Raw genomic sequence first — 13,478 nt, forward strand, 5'->3', positions numbered from 1 at the left:
ATGTATTTCATTAAATTTATGTCATTGAATAACAAGTTTGGTTTGGAGGGCATACATGTAACTTCTTTTGAGATGAGAAATATTTTTACATTATGAAAAATTGCATGCTGACTATAATGTCTACTCATGATAAACTACATGGAATCTTCAAGAAGCTAAGCATGAAATTAATGTTGGCTTTTATTATTATACTTTCTGGGATACTAATGCACGTTAGAGAAATATGTAAACAATTTGGGAAAAAATAGGGAAGTTTTTAAAAAGGAAATACATTGCTTAGCAGTCATATTGTAGTGATTAAATTTTCCAAGTAATCTATATACTTATTATAGACATACTGTAGTTCCTAAATGTGAATAGACTACAAGATACTAGCCTGAGTTTATTTAGTAGCTGATGGCCCTCTGCTCATCCTCATGTTGTTATAAGCAAAGTCCACATTTTTTAATTGAATTCTGATTCTTTTTGAATATAAAATAGATTATATATTTGTTTAAATTTTGTAATATTACATTACATATTTAAAGAAAACTTTAGAGAACTGTTTACGTTTTCCTTCTGTTTTAACAGAGTAATGGAAAGCATGCATGCAGAACAATAACAATGCAACGTAAGCGTCTGTGGCCCCAGGTGGCGGGGATTTAGAGAGAACATGGGAGATACCTATGTGTAAAAATTCAGCTAGTTATGGACAAGATTCAACAAAGCTGGTACTTACCTCAGCACTGCTTTGTTTCCAACTATATTCTTAAAACAAAATTTGGTAAAGTAAAAATACAGTACACACACACACAAACCAATGTGGATGACATCTTGATCAGGTTTAAGCCTGGCAGACACCGGGTATTAAGGGAAGTAAAGACATCAGAGAGCCAGAAAAACTCATATTTGTTCATGACTTATTAAAAATTACATTAAGCCAGGTGTGGTGACTCACAACTGTAATCCCATCACTTTGGGAGGCCGAGGTGGGTGGATCACTTGAGGTCATGTGTTCAAGACGAGCCTGACGAACATGGAGAAACCCCATCTCTACTAAGAATACAAAATTAGCTGGACATGGTGTCGCATGCCTTATAATCCCAGCTACTCAGGAGGCTGAGGCAGGAGAATCACTTGAACCTGGTAGGCAGAGGTGGTGGTGAGCTGAGAGCGCACCATTGCACTTCAGCTTGGGCAACAAGAGAGAAATTCCGTCTCAAAAAAAAAAAAAAAAGTAAAACAGCATATGTATGGAAAGGAGGGTAGAAAGAAAGGAGCAGCGACTTTGCCAAATACCCATATTCTCAAGGAAAAAAAGAAACCTAGATTCTAGTCATTCTTGAAAAAAATTTGAACAGAAAGGGACAAAATTAAAGTATGATTTAGGGTTGGGTACAGTGGCTCTCACACCTGTGATTCCAGCACTTTGGGAGGCTAAGGCAGGCAGACCAGTTGAGACCAGGAATTTGAGACCAGCCTTGCCAACATGGTAAAACCCCATCTCTACTAAAAAAAATACAAAAATTAGCCAATGTGGTGGCACATGCCTGTAGTCCAAGCTGCTCAGGAGGCCGAGGCAGGAGAATCGCTTGCACCCAGGAGGCAGAGGTTGCAGTGAGCCAAGATCACACCACTGCACTCCAGTCCATGCAACAAGAGCGAAACTCCATCTAAAAAGAAAAATACATATATATAAAATATATATATGCACACATATATATGTATATATATGATTTAGAAACAGTAGTGTACAACAAGGGTTAAATAGGAGAGTAAAGGATAAGATTGTATTATACAAATTCAATAAGGATGTTATACATTTGAACAATGAAAGAAAAAAGGATAGTTGAAAGGCAATTTTGAAGTACATGAAAGTGGCTTCATTTTCTCTACCTCTTGTATTGTAAATTTAACACATAGCAATACAATGCCATGTAATTGACCATTTTGTGTTCAAACCTAATCCTTGCTAAAAGTATTAGGAGCCTTTACTGGTCCCATCATTTAACCGAAATGCTTAAGGTCTACAAGATAAAACCCCGTGAACTCACAAAAACAGATTCTATGAATGATTTGTCATCTTTATGCTACCACCAAATACTGCCTGTTGGTTTAGCCACTTTTCCTTCTTGTTTTCAAGTACATAATTAAATAGAAATTTGATGCCTAAATAACTAAGAACCAATACTTTTCCATATCATTTCATTTCTGCTATCATACATCTTCTCTTTGGTACCAGTTCAGCCCAGTAAGACCTGAAGGAAGGAGTTAGAACCTGGGATATTCAAGACAGAAAGAACTATGTGTGCTTTAGCACAAGGGTTGGCAAACTATTTCTTAGATGGGTCAAAACATGAATACTTCAGGCTTTGCAACCATGTAGTCTCTGTCATAGTGCTCAACTTTCCCACTGTAACGTGCAAGTAGCTACATACAATATGTAAAAGAACAAGCTCAGCTATGTTCAGTAAAATTTTATGAACACTGAAATTTGAGTATTATATAACTTTTAAGTATCATGAAATATTGCCTTTCTGTTTTTCCAGTAACTTTAAAATATTAAAACTATTTTTAGCTCACAGGCCATATAAAACAGATAGTGGACCAGCTCTGGAGAATTGATTTTCAGACTGCAGGCTGTGATTCATTAGGTGTACAGTGTAATCAATAAAGCAAGCACTGGCCAGTAGTTTTTAATGGCAGGCCATGCCATAGCATAACATAGATGACAGTATCACAGTGAAAGGAAGTACTATTTTGTAAAATATTTGTTTCAGTTACATATGTAGGATCATGATATGAAATGCATTGCTGTAGACTGTAATAAAAAAGATTTAAAATCAATCTATTTACTAGCAAGGAAATTTAGTGTCAAGAATGTGAAGCATCTTAGCTTAAGTTTACACAGCTAGTTTGTAGAGACTACATTAAAACCAGATACTCTGATTTCAGTTCAGAGTTTCTTTGACTTAATTAAAAATTAGATTCAGACTAAAAGAATTCTGAAATACTTATAAAATTGCCCAGGTCTGAGAGCTCAGGATAAAACCCTAACATTGAAATATTTAGAGGAATGTAAAAACTAATTGGCTTATTACTAACATTCAGATTATTAGCAATAGTCACCTAATTTGAGTTTAAAACAATACAATGAGTTAGAAAGTATACAGGCAGACTTTTTCCTGGACCTTGATCTGTGCTGTCCAGATATGTTGTTCCTTGCTCTCTAGTTTCAGACTATGAGGTCGGGCCCAGGGCATGTCAACTTTGACCATCACTCTTTAGTCTGTCCTTCTCAGGTATCAAAACACAATGTTTCCCATTACACATGCCCCTTAATTAAGAGTTACCACAACATAGGCGGATACTGGATCACAAGAGAAATAAGCCACCAAGAACTAACTTTTGCTGAAAAGCCTGAGAAAAATAAGCTGAGGGAATGGACATTTCCTAAGACATAAACCTGGAGAAGTTATCCATTTCCCCTGTCTGCCCATCATGGGTGTGTCAGGTTGATTTTTTAAAGGACAATTTTAACATAGAAGAATATTTTCTAATTTTTAAATTATTTGAAATTTCTTTTAGTAGAGATTTTATATCTATCTGAGTTAATTCGTAGGGATATACCTGTTATATTATCCGTATCTGAAAGGTTGTTCTCTCTGTACTCAGTAGGATTGTTCTAATTACACAAAGTCCAACCAAATATATTCTTCTGATTAAACGTATTTTTTAGCTTATAAACTATTTACTTAAAAAGATTATACAGGTAATTTCAACAGCAGTACAACAAAATATTTCAACTGAAAAATATTCTCACAGTAAGTGTGCTTTCTATTTACATATTTGTTTTGTTATGGAGAATATCTGAGACTCTGCATCCTCTCATGAGTAAAAGAAGATGTTTAAATTAATTTCAGCAGATTTTCTTTTATAAATTGAATAATATTATTTATAATTACTGATCCTAGAATAATCGCTAGGTCAGTTTTTCTCTAGAAATTAATACCTGTTCATTATTTCAAGTTAAATATTTCCTACCGGTATTTTTTAATTCCACAATTTTCTAATAATCACAATAGGAATTACATTAATAACAACATTTAGCTTGCTTACCAAGTTAATATCCAGAAAAGATTCTGAGGTCATACTGGGTCCCATCACAATAAACTGATCAGTTTACCTGCCTGTATACTCCATTAGAATTCAGGCTTCTCCAGCACATGGAACATAACTTTTATATTTGTGTCCTGGCCTGTGGTAAGTATACATACTGTTTACAGAATCGAATCTTTGAATGCCTTTAATTCTTGGAAATGACTGGTTCTCTTTTTGGCAGACATTTTTTGCCATTTATTTGGTGCCCTTTTTTAGATCTAGTTCATCCAGTTTCAAAATATAACTCACTTGTAATAGATCTCCATTATATTATAACTGGATTCTAAGTAATAAAAGTACCACTTTTAGTTTATAATAGGTCTAATATTTTACACTAGAAGTGTTTTTTTTTTAATTACAGAGACTCACATACTGACTTCTTTATTGTATCATTATTGGACTGAATTATGGTGTATAATATAGAATTTGACTCTTAAGATCTCACCCTGAATTGTGGATAGTTGTGATTTGGATACAGGATTTTCTAGTTAGGCAAAATAATCTTCTTAATTCAATGTATATAGTCTTTGGCATACTATCCCAATAAATTATTCCTTGGGTTGAATCATATGCTTATAATAATTTCTGTGACTTTGGGAAATATCTTCAATGTTGTAAAATTGAAGGAAATTCTAAGAACCTATTTCATTCCTATGAATGAATGAAACTGTACTGATTACTCATCTCTAACTTTTTTCTTAAATGGAGGATTTGGTAAGAAAATTTGACTTGGATCACATTTGAGAATTTATTGCTTTGAGCACAAATAAGGAACTTTGTGAAGTTGTTTGTTTTTTCAGGGTATTTCAACAATTTGGCAATAATTATTGTATAAAGTTAATGTACTTTTGGAATTAAGTGAGGTTCACCTGACTGACCTCTGCTTGAGCCTGCTTTAGACTGAAACCATTTTTTTTGGTGATTTATGCCTTAATTATAATAATTATCAACTAATTTCCTTTTACCAATTATGTTTTTTCTCTTTGACTTCATGAATGTCTTTTTTATGAAAAGAAGAGTGATACATAGCATTTCCATTTTACATGATATATTAAGTATTTGAAAGAAAAAACACCAGTGCTTTTTCAATACAAAAATAAAGATCTTAAAGGTGTGTATAACTACAAAAGCTACCTGAAATGTATTTAAATTTGTGAACTTGTAATTATTAAATATATTTATTTGAGAATTTAAATAAATTAATATCAGAATTTAGGTAGTTTGAAACTGTATACAAATTGTTCATGTATATATAATATGCTTAAAAAGATTTCTATTTTATTTATTTATTTATTTTGAGACAGAGTCTTGCTCTGTCACCCAGGCTGGAGTGCAGTAGCTCAATCTCGGCTCACTGCAAGCTCCGCCTCCTGGGTTCACGCCATTCTCCTGCCTCAGCCCACCGAGTAGCTGGGACTACAGGGGCCTGCCACCATGCCCGGCAAATTTTTTTTTTTTTTTTAGTAGAGACGGGGTTTCACCATGTTAGCCAGGATGGTCTCGATCTCCTGACCTTGTGATCCGCCCACCTTGGCCTCCCAAAGTGCTGGGATTATAGGCGTGAGCCACCACACCCGGCCAATTATTTTATTTTTAATATAGAAGCCTTACTGTAGCCACTTTTATTTATTTACTTGTGTAAGGTAATCATATCACTAACATAGTATATTTTCTCTTCTTTTGATTATTAATATTTCTTGAAATGTGTACATGGTTAAAACACATGTATCATTCTTAGTAATTATTTAGGACCAGAGTCTTTCTTGAGCAATGTTAAAATTTGAACCAGACATAGGTTAGTAGTTTTAGAATTTGATTGAGGCTTTTGAAATTTCAGGGAGCTCAGAGAGAAATAAAGAAAGTTGATGCAGAGGAGTGATACAGGAATAACAATTGATTCTCTAACCTAAAAAGAATTGCAAGATCCAAATGATTTATGATAGCGAAATGTCTCTTATTTCCCTTATTTCATTCATACTCATTGCTGTTGTGATTGTATTAGGAAGTCAAGAACAGGGCAAGACACTCAGGTCAGTCACCTCCTGTAGTAGAAATCAGAGTTACTACTGTGAGTAAAAGTATCTTATGCAATTTCAAAAATAATTGTTTTATGTTATTTGGAGGCATAGTACTTTATTGTAATCCTTATTTCAGTACCATATTATTTAGACTCTTCGTAAATCTACATTTCTATGTCTTATCTCTGTAACTGGTCTCTTATCTTCTTGAGACCAAAGACTGTATCATTCTGGATTCCTTGTAGATCCTTATAGATAGTGCAAAGCGTATAGCAGTGATATAATTATTGTTCCTAAAATAAATTTGTAAAGCATAAATTAAAAAAGAGTAAACTCGGGGCAGTGTTTCACAGATAATAGGTGTTAATGATATTGCTGATAATGCCATTAGAGTATTCTCTTCGGCTCATATTAAAATCATATCACTAGTTTAAAATCTGTATAGAAACCATCACTATAGATTCCTTTTTGTATTTTAATCTGTCATTTTGTAGAAGAGTTATCTGTGAGTGTTATGAACTTCAGTTCTGGCATTATGTAAAAAATTCTCAGCAGAAGCAAAACAATAAAAAATATTCACAGTAAGATTTCTAGGCTGTATCAACATAATGACAAAAAATTTAGAGAGTTTATTTCAATAAATCAGTCAAAATGATTATTTGGGTATTGTGTAACTACAATTAAACTTTGTTTCTGAGCAATCTAAACATTCTGAGATTACAATTTAAAAGCACTGAGTCAACCATTGTCATATGGAAATTGATTTTTAGTTCTTCCAAACATCTGAAATTTCCGTGGGGAAATGTGTAATATCAAATTACTTTGAAATTGCAAGTGAAATTAATAATATTAATTTCTTTGTCAATCTTCCAAAATATCTCATGTAACACAATACCACTGATTTCTGACTTTTGATAAGCCAGATGCATTTTGCAATTCAAATATTTTGGATCTACGAAAGGCAGTAAATGCATATATTTCATAGCATCTTTAGGAAAGGCTGGGAGAGCTCCCTAATAAAACACATTAACATGCCTACAGTAATACGTAGGGATTTTCACAATAAATAGAATAACAAATTTTAAATAGCATCACATTATTCAGGGGATATTTTGCTGATAACTGAATTTGTGATAATCTTACAAGAAAGCTTTCAGTTTTCAGAGCTTTTTGGGTTTCAGAATTGTAAAGTATCATGGATATACAGCTGAAATAATTGCCCCTGCGATTTTTAGTATCTCTAGATGTGTAAGGGTGTGTATGTATATGTTTGTGTTCTGCTTTTCCTTTTCTCTTACACATACGAGCTCATGCACATGTGTACACAGATGCACACACACACCCACACCACACAAATGCATGTACACACACCACATAGATGCATGTACACACACATCTTGGGATGAGTAAATAGTTTCCTTGGAAGACAGCCAAACTCATTTGTTTATGTATTGTCTATGGCTACCTTTGTACCACATGCCAGAGTTCAGTGGTGGTGACAGAAACTTATAGCCACCAAAGTCAAAAATATTTACTATCAGGTCCTTTACAGAAAAAGTTTGCCACCACCTAATATATCTGGTATATCCAGAAACTTAAGTTTTGTTCCTGTTTTAAAGACAGTAAGACTGTCATAAGTTTGTGATAACTTAGTTTTTAGTGAACTAAAGATCAATGAATGCATGAACTCTCACTGTCTCTACAGTATTTTGCAGGGTTTTTGTTGTTGTTGTTGTTGTTGTTAAAATTTGTAATCTGAACATGAATGTAAGCTGTATTGGCTTAATTATATTTAAATAAGCTTTTTTAGTCAAAAAATTGAATTTTATTATAGTTTTAAGTTAATGTTAGAGTTGATCCCATTTGTAATACAGTTTTAAAATACTTGAGAGAACACATAGGCAAACCTTAAAATGTTCAATTAACATAGTAACTAGTATTACCTATATACATCCTATATACATCTTAATATTAGTTTTAGCAATAATAAAAATTTAAGCCATTATTGTTATTTCAAAGGATGTTTCATGTTGATTTTTGTTTGTTTTCTTGGTTTTGAATTAGAAAGCCACACTAACTGCTTGCTTTGCTCTTTTTTAAGGTTTAAATCTTAGTAAGTTGAGGTGACTTACATGGTAACATTGAAAGTAAATTTCACAGAGAGAAGCATATCACAGTGAGGGAATAGGAAGATAATTTCATGTTTCAGGTTAAAAAAGTAAAAGAATAGTAGAAAATATCAGAAATTACTGTTGTGCAGATAGAGATGTGTTAAGTATTACAGGAGTCTAAAAGACACTCATTATGGTAATACCCTGCGTCTTAGAATCTTTCACCATACCACGTGAGAAGTGGAGAGAACAGAATTTTGAAGAACACACCACTGAAACTAAGGCACACGAAGCACAGTGGACATGCAAAATTCCTTTCCACACCTATAGTTACTCAACATTTGTTACTGAAATCAAAGTATTTCAGTGCCATTCAGCTCTACTAGTTTGGGGATTTTTTAAAGTTAAGAATAGGCTGGGCCTGGTGGCTTACACCTGTAATCCCAGCACTTTGAGAGGCCCAAGTGGGTGGATTTCTTGAGCTCAGGAGTTCAGATCAGCTTGGGCAACATGACAAAACCCTGTCTCCACCAAAATTACAAAAATTAGCCACCGTACTCCAGCCCGAGTGACACAGCAAGATTTTGCCTCCAAAACAAACAAAAAGATTAAAAATCATTAGAAGATTAACTAAAAACTAGTTAGTCCTGGGCATATTTGATTTTTAAAATTCAGATTGTAAGTATAGTCATATCTGTTTGATGGAAAATAAATTGGTATCTTTTATTGTGAGGATAAATATTGTCTAGATTGAAACTCATCACTTTTCCTTCTGCAAATTTGCTTCTTTATTTGCTTTCCTTATCTCAGTTAAAGGTATCATCATCACACTCTGATGGTTCCTTTACCGTGCCCCAAATGGTTGTTAAAATAGTTGTCTAAAATAGTTTGTCCCATTACAGAATGCCTTTCAAGTCTGTCTCTACTTACATTGCCACCATCTTGAGCTCAAGCTTTCAGTCGTGTAACTAAACTTTTTAGTTACTGGTTTCTTCCCGTACTGCTGACAGAAAGCGGTCTTTCCAAAATAGAGCTAATTCTGTCTGCGCCCTGCTTAAAATCCTGTCGTTTCTCCCTGGTGATGACAGGATAGTATGCCGTGTATGGCTCTACTTCCTGCCTACCTCTCTGTCTTCATTTCCAGTCACTTCCTTTCATCCTTCACACCCTATGACATAACATTCCAACTCCATTTTGCTGACTATTGCATGCTTCTTTATACCTCAAACATTTCTCTGTCACGTGGAATGACCTTCCCTTATTTCCAGTTTTTGCTTAGATAGGCTCAGCATTATCCAACTTAAATGTCACATTCCCCATAACTTCTTCTCCTAGACACAGTTGCTTAATACCCTTCCTGTGCTTCTCACACTGCATTCTTTATGAACCCCTTAAGATTCCCTATCATGATTATTTGCTCACATTATCTGCCCCACATTCCCACTTAGTACCTACCATGGTGTCAGGCACATTAGAAATACGCTTGGTAAATGTTTTTTGAATGAATTCAGATCTTATTCTAAAAAATGATGTTCTTATTATTGCTCAAAATGTAATTTTTATCTACAGTTGATAATGATTTATAGGTTTATTGATTCAATTAATATTTATTGATTATATATTCAAAGCAATCATAGATGTCTGTCAGAGTCTCCTCTCTTGGATCCTTACTTCAAGAAAACTTTAACATTTAAAAGATGAGTTCCATATAAGAGCATTAATTCTTGTCCCTAGAACATGTGATATTCTTCATCTCCCACCATGAGGAACATTCTGCTAGAGATGGAATTTTTCAACAGTATTTTAAAACTTTAGGGCTCTTTTAACTTGATATTCAATTCAACAGATGTAAAAAGTTAGACCCACAGATTGACTCAAAAGAGTCTGACAGTTCTTTATTAAAATAATATCATTGTACCTTTTAGTAGTGTTTGTATTAAATAAAGATAGCTTTGTCCCAAAGGCCAAGCTTCTAACTTTATACTCATTTTGGAGATTTCTTATCTGGTTTATCATTTGTGGCAGTTTTTTGTTTTGTTTTGTTTTATCTTGTTTTTTTAGTGGGGAGGGAGTGTCATTCTGAAAGTAGAAATTGACTTCCTATCCCTAGTCAGTGTGAACCCAAAAGAACTGCCAGTTTTTTTGGATAATGGTTTACTCAGCTATATCAGTTTTATTTACTGCCTGGATCTGGACCACCTCAAGTTTGTCCAGCTAATTAATCTTCTCAAGTACTTGTATCTTAGCCACTCAGTGAGCTGACTTCATCTTTCAACAATGTAGTTCATAATATATTCAAAAGCTCTTAATGGACGGTTTCCTTACTGTTAAAGTATCTCCCAAATATACAAGCCTCTTTCCTCTTAAGCCCTCACACATTTATTGTCTACATTCCAGGTGTTCATTTTATACTGGTAAGCTATATGGTTTGCAGTACTGAATCAGTAATTCTGGTTAGAATATTTATTCCAGCAAACATACATATTTTCTGGCAAAAATATTCTATTACTTTGCCCATACTCCTAACTGTATTTTTGCTGGGGAGGCACATATGTACAGCTCCTTTGGGGGCTACTTCTTACTTAACAAGGCACAGATTGTCATGATAGAATGGGAATGCTATAAATAGTGCTTAGTATCATTTCTCCCATTTTATAACTTGCTTTAAATTTTTCCTTTTGTCTTTCAAAACCGTATAATTTTCTTTCTTTCAATCTTAATCTATCTTTGATTTTTACCCTAGCCCTTCAGTACACTTTTAAACACTCTTATAGTCTGTTCATCCATCCCCCAAGCTATACAAGTTTTTTTCAGATTTTCTCTTTGTTCTCTGCTTTGTATGTGCTTTTCGCTTAAGCTATTGCTTTTTGTTCCCATGTCTGACCACAATAAGTTACTTTGACCAGGAAAACTGTCAAAATCATTCAACTTTGAATTGACCATTATGACCAGTCTCATAAGCATATATTGCCATATTATTAATGCCAAACTATTTATGTAGCTCTGCAGCAAACAGAATGGGCTTTGAGTTGGATGACTTGAATTTGGGTCCCAATTCCACCAGTTACTGAATGACACACCTTTGGCTAGCCACCAAATTTCTTCAATTTTTATGTATCAAATGAAGTAGTTATAACTAGTTTAAACAGTTATTAAGAGATTCAAATGAGATAGCATATATGTAAGTTATCTGTAAATTCTAAAGCTCTATATAAATTTTATATAATCTTAATTTGAATTAAAATATGGGCACTTGGGAAGGTATAAATAATAACTTATTTATTACTATAAACTCCTTAGTACTAACACTATATTTTGCTCATAAGTGGAGATATCAAATGAATTAATTTGATTATGAATTTTTTGTGACATACAAAAAGGATACAGTCAAACTTTTTGAGACATACACTTGTAAAATGTTTGTCTTACTCATATACAGCTTAAGAGTTACTTATAGCATCATTCAGTGGTTGTATTTTCATTATCTCTAGTAAAACATTGAGTTTACCTCTTTTTTTTTTAGTAATACTCCCAACCAAAGTGATTATGTAATTTTTGAAGATAGATAGATCTTTCAAATTTGCCTCTGCTTGTGTTCTCATTGTCACATTTAGTTTTTCTTTTGCTTTTGGGAAAATCCATTTGTTCCTTCTGTCCAAAACTAATTAGACAAAACACATGAGTAAAGGTGTGAGGTTCTATGGACTTGAAATCACAATGGCCTTTTACAAAATACTGAGAGCACTGTTTGCAAATTGCAATTTTGCTATTGTATCAATTTTTTGTCATTCCTTTTGAACAAAGCATTAATGAAGCATTTGTTTATATTTTTCTTATGATGGAATGATGGTATTTGTAAAAACTATAAATGTTCTTGTTACATAGTGTTTTTTAAAAGTTCATTTAAAAAATTGACTTCTGAGAAATGAATGCAATTTCATGTTTTTTCTAATTTTACTTCAATTTGTTACATATTTAAAAACTCATACACAGAATATATGTGAATAATTCTTTATATCAAAGCCTTATTGTCTAAATTTACATGAGTTTAATTATGATCATTTGGCCTTTTACTTGTTTTCTCTTTGTCAGAATTCAAATCTTTGAGTAGCCAACAGGTGATACATGTCCCATTAATCTTTCTGACTCCCTAGAACTTGAGCATGAGAATTGCTGATCGATTACACCAATTGTCTCTTAAATGAGCTTCTCACATCTGCCTCTTATTTCATTAGTTAACTGTCTGCCCAAAGATCTGATGAGATGGAACACTAGTATGTTTTTATAGCTTGTTCTGTCGTCGGTACAATGAGGAGATAGGGTCGTTAGCAAAACGGGCACAAAAGGGTGTCTATCCACTACCTACAGTAAATATACATGCTCATGTCTAGAAGGCATTTGAGACTGTTTATTGAAATCACCTTAAGAAACAATAACTGGTTTCACTTGGACTTTCCATTTAGCAACAAATAATGTTAAGACCATGGCCTTTCTTACTGTATGATGCTTTTACTAATTACATTTATCATCAAAGGAAGAAAAATGATAGCATTTCTAAAAACTATGAATGTTCTTGTTACATCGAAGTTATTTTTGAAAGAGGAAAAAATATATTTATTAAGTTACTTTAATTTTAAAAGCAGTGAAAAACTTTAGAAAATATTTTTAAATTACCAAACATCATAATTAACTTACTCTCAGCAGCTTTATTAATACTTGATTACCTCATTCTCTATGTTGGCACTTCAAAAAACTACCAATTAAGATCTGCTTTCTTATCATATACATTGTTATACAGCAGTCATACTTTTAATTGGAAAAAATCTTGATAACTTTTCATCAATACATATAATAAGAATTAATGTTTAAACTGTTTATAGGAAGAATACGTTCTTAACCTGTAGAATGGGAATAATAATACTGTGTCACAGAGTATAATGATAATTAAATGAGACCATGCACATAAGGCACTGTGCCAATGTGTTAAATATTGCCCAGCACATAGTAAGTGATCAATGAGTAGTAGCCATTATTACATAGACATTATTACATTCCATTTTTTTTCTTCTGCTATCTATTTGGGGAGACTGGAAGTATAACAGTGCAGTATTTTATGAGCATTGATTGATGTGTTAATCATACATTCTTTTTTATTATTTTTAAAATTATTTAATAACTGATAAGCTGTGGAAATTACCTGTTTGTAAAT

The 13,478-nt window shown here is 33.2% G+C and overlaps 1 protein-coding gene across 8 annotated transcripts in view; it reads left to right on the forward strand.

Moving 5' to 3' along the window:
- NBEA (neurobeachin) overlaps positions 1–13,478 on the forward strand; it is a 741,630-nt gene that overhangs the window by 329,513 nt on the left and 398,639 nt on the right. The gene's annotated exons all lie outside the window — the stretch shown is intronic.

This window comes from Macaca fascicularis, chromosome 17, assembly GCF_037993035.2.
Source record: "Macaca fascicularis isolate 582-1 chromosome 17, T2T-MFA8v1.1".
NCBI classification, from domain to species: domain Eukaryota; kingdom Metazoa; phylum Chordata; class Mammalia; order Primates; family Cercopithecidae; genus Macaca; species Macaca fascicularis.